The following is a 4,469-nucleotide window of genomic DNA, read 5'->3' on the forward strand; positions in this document are numbered from 1 at the left end:
TTTTATAAGTAAAAATGTCAGGTTTATGTTAGTTATTACAAATATCTCATTTAGGAAAGAAAGTGAACATTTTGATTCAAAAGAGTCTAAAAATTTCATCATTACAAGCTTAATTTAAAGCCAAAAAATTGTAACATGTCAAACTAATATAAATCAATATATTCTACTGTTTTTCAAAGAATCCACAATTGAGGAACAATAGCTTATGTAAGATACCTGTTTTTTTTTTCTTTTTTTTCTTTTTTGACAGGCAGAGTGGACAGTGAGAGAGACAGAGAGAAAGGCCTTCCTTTGCCATGGTTCACCCTCCAATGGCCACTGTGGCTTGTGCGCTGTGGCTGGTGCACCGCGCTGATCCGAAGCCAGGAGCCAGGTGCTTCTTCTGGTCTCCCATGGGGTGCAGGGCCCAAGCACTTGGGTCATCCTCCACTGCACTCCCTGGCCACAGCAAAGAGCTGGCCTGGAAGAGGGGCAACCGAGACAGAATCCGGTGCCCTGACTGGGTCTAGAACCCGGTGTGCTGGTGCCGCAAGGCAGAGGATTAACCTAGTGAACCACGGCGCCAGCCTAAGATGCCTGTTTCCGACATTTGGTCAGATTCGCTGGTATAAGAAGCCCTAGGCAAAGGATACCACCTCTGAGTTTGCAGGTCCTCATTTCTTCAGTGAGGGTGGTAGACTGTGTGCCCTTTAACAGCCCTTCCAACCTACAGGTTTATACAGAATTGTTAACCTTGTGTGATCAAAAGAAAGTGTTTCAACTCAATGTCATTTTCCAGATAAATACAGTTCTCCCATTTAAGTGGCATGCTCTTCTTTAAATGTTTAGATTTTGCTTTAAAATTTATTTTCAGGGTATCTATCACCTTAAAAAAGATAAGGTACAACTAACAACACAGTCTCCTACTTTAGGCTCTTGCTCTAATCCTATGCAACTTTGGGCCAGGCTCTGTGTTAAAATGAGTGTGGTGCACCTGCTAGCTGCCTTGAAGACCAAGAGAGCGACTATGATATATCAAAGTAATTGTAAACTACAAATTACCACATGGATGCAAAGGATTTTCATAAATCTAGGTTGAATTTTCCCTGGTTAAAAAAAAATCTGTATTTTAGAAAATAGGCATTCTTTGTCAATACTTAATGCATTTATGATTCTGACTCTAGTTATCTGTCTCTTTTCTTACAATCACTCTGTTCTGTCTCTAATCACTCTTCTAGTTGCACCAGGCCTTGACTCTGTTTCTCTCTCCTGGAGTCCAGAAATCTGACTTTGAAATAGGTGGAAACCACCATGAAGATCGCTGTTACTTTGGCAACTACACTGTCATCACTATGCACTCTACAGAAGTAGTATCATAACTAGACTAGCATCTGACTCACCTAGGAAGTGTTTTAAAACAGCTCTCTGGGCTCCTGCCCACAAGATGCTGATCCAGCAAGTCTGCAGCAGGACCTGGAGAAACTTCTTAAAAGCTGCCCAGGTGATCACCAACAGTCAACTGATTAGGTCCATTTCAAAGATTTACTGCTCTGTCTTCAATTTTTTTCTCTATAATTTTAGCAAATGCCAGTTCATGTTTAATATAAAATTTTCCCTTACATTGATCACCAGCACACTGGAAAAGATTGCCCATGATCTTGGCTTAAATCCACAGGGAACCAGTCATCACAATCTTTTACAAAAATTTAAGATTATAAATTAATTTCAGAGCTAACAAATGCATGTAGGGAGTGAAAGGTAGCTGGGCCTAGGTTTACATGGTATATTTGTAGTTGGTCACCATCTTATTTCAGTTGTCACTACTCAATAAAGGATAGCAGGAATACCGCCAAATCACAGAAAGATGGCTAACCAACTACACTCAGTATTTATAAAATGCTTCAAGCAGACATAAATTAAAAGTATTAAAAAAAAACCCAGCTTCCTCTAGAAACCCAGACATGCACACTTCTGAAGTCTATGGAAAGAAAAAAATTGACCAAAACTACAGGTGTTTAAAAGTATGCCACACTGACTGTGGTAGAGATTCATCCTTTAGGAGGTTTACCAGGCACAAGTGGAACTCAGCTTCCATTTGTTCTGCAAGAACGACATGTGAAGTATTTGGTATAATGTAGTTCTGAATGCCATCCCTTCCAAATTTAACACAAAAGCTAGTTTGTCCCCAGCTCATCTAGGCACTGAGGAATGTTCTCATGTCCTTTGGCTCTCAGCTGGGGACACACCGGTCATCAGCTTCGTGGTTGGTGTTGTAATGCTTCCAGGCAGCCTTGTTATACACAGGCAATCTTTCTATGGATTCTGTGGACAGAGCCTTAATGTAGATCACTGCATCTGTCCCATAACCCTCCAAGGAATACAGCTTTAGTTCTCCCTGGAAGTACTGGGCATAAAGACGGGATATGGGCAATCCATAACCCAAACCAGCCAGGGGCACTGCACGGGAAGTCTCTAGGCGAGGTCGGGGTGCAGTTGAATACATGTAGTTGAAGAGTCTGTCAATTTTCCTCAAAAGAACGCCACCTCCTCGGTCACTCATATTCACAGTCATATCCTCATTACCCAGTGTGACATGAACTTGAATGGGGGGGGGGGGTTAAACACCTTTGTCGGCATGGTGTTCCATGGTTGCTCTCATTGCATTCTTGAAAAGTTCAAACACCATGTGATAGAGATGGGATGGTACATAAACCACTTGTATTGGCTGTCCTGGTGATTTTGCATTTAATTCTTCAAGTTCTAGTTCAGGAGAGTTAATATAATACACATCACACAGACACCTAGCATTTTCATAGCCATCTTTAATTACTTCAACTACATTGCAGTTTGGATTTATGCTCCCAATGTGTTTCCTTCCTTCCTTCCTTCCTTCCTTCCTTCCTTCCTTCCTTCCTTCCTTCCTTTCTTTCTTTCTTTCTTTCTTTCTTTCTTTCTTTCTTTTTCTTTTGACAGGCAGAGTGAACAGTGAGAGAGAGAGACAGAGAGAAAGGTCTTCCTTTGCCAATGGCATGCTGCGGCCATCGCACCGTGCTGGTCCTATGGCAGGAGCCAGGTACTTCTCCTGGTCTCCCATGGGGCACAGGGCCCAAGTACTTGGGCCATCCTCCACTGCAATCCCTGGGCACAGCAGAGAGCTGGCCTGGAAGAAGGGCAACCGGGACAGAATCTGGCACCCTGACTGGGAATAGAACCCAGTTTCCCAGAGCCACAAGGTGGAGGATTAGCCTAGTGAACCGCAGCACCGGCCCCAATGTGTTTTCGATGAGATGGACTTCCTTTCCCACCAAACAATAAGGGGTGCTGATTGAGCAACATTCTAATTGATATGCGACTCATGTAGAACCCATCCAAGAAGTACTGAACATTCTGGCTGGTGACACGATCCACCCTGAAGCTCTCCTTGTATTCAATCACTCCCTGAGCCATTGTGGGAATGACGTCATTGTGGCAGTTCCTGATCTGGATCACAGTATCTGTAAAGTCATAAACAGCTTTTGCATCTTCAGCGCCTTTGTCCTTAAAATCAAGAAGCTCCTGAAGGCTCTGGATGTACCAGCTTTGCACCAACTGAACACATGGCATCCTGAGAAGATTATCTGGAAGGAGACTTATTTCTTTCAGTATATTTGCCAATCTAACAGGCAGCTCCTGCCGCAGAAACATAAACGAGGTCTTTTCGTAAGCATTCACTGATCCGAAGTCCAGGAACTGCTTCATGGAGAGCAGGGATGGCAAGAAGCATGCAGAAGTCGACTTGGCTCGGAACGTTGCTCTCCGCCTACACTGGGCTGGAGCTGAGTCTGACGCAAGGCTGCGGCAGTCGCAGGGGCCTATGGCATGCAGCCCTGGGCCCCAGCTGGCCACAGTGGCTCTGTGCAGCAGCCGCGCCAGCCTCATGCCAAGCCTCACTGGAGGAGCTGGAGCCCCGGCACCAGGTCACCACTGGGCGCCTCAGCCGGGCAGTACGTAGTATGTGACTTTCTTATCCCAGGAATTCCACAAGCCAAGACTGGCCTTGACTTGTCCAAATGCTGCCTACATCTCCTCTTTTTTATTTTATTGAGAATGGCCTCTGTCTTAGGTTGCCCTCAGTCATCTCTGTACTTACCCATCATTGGTAACTGGTGACTTAGCCTAGAGCCCTGTATTATCAGGATTCTGAGTGTCTTAACCAGCTCTGAGGATCATTCCAGCTAGGCATTAGGTGAGAGTCAAGGACTGATAAGATATTTGGCCAAATATCAATTATTTTCATTACAAAGGAGGTTTAGTAAGAAGTTTTAAATGATGGATCTCAGTCCATATAGACTGTAGTGAAGTTAACGTAAGTTGTAAAACTCACGGAAAACTTCCCATACAAAGTAGGAAAAGCAGTAGCGGTCCAGGCAACATTAATAACCAATGGATCCTCTGAAACTCTCCAAAATATAGGGGCTTGTTAATGAACATATGTTGTATTTCACTCTTAA

The 4,469-nt window shown here is 43.9% G+C and overlaps 1 pseudogene; it reads right to left on the reverse strand.

Annotated features, from left to right (window-relative positions):
- Nucleotides 1-2,158: 2,158 nt before the first annotated feature.
- LOC138847763 (pyruvate dehydrogenase (acetyl-transferring) kinase isozyme 1, mitochondrial-like) lies at nt 2,159-3,897 on the reverse strand (annotated as a pseudogene).
- Nucleotides 3,898-4,469: the final 572 nt, after the last annotated feature.

The sequence above is a fragment of the Oryctolagus cuniculus genome, assembly GCF_964237555.1.
Source record: "Oryctolagus cuniculus chromosome 16 unlocalized genomic scaffold, mOryCun1.1 SUPER_16_unloc_1, whole genome shotgun sequence".
Lineage (NCBI taxonomy): Eukaryota > Metazoa > Chordata > Mammalia > Lagomorpha > Leporidae > Oryctolagus > Oryctolagus cuniculus.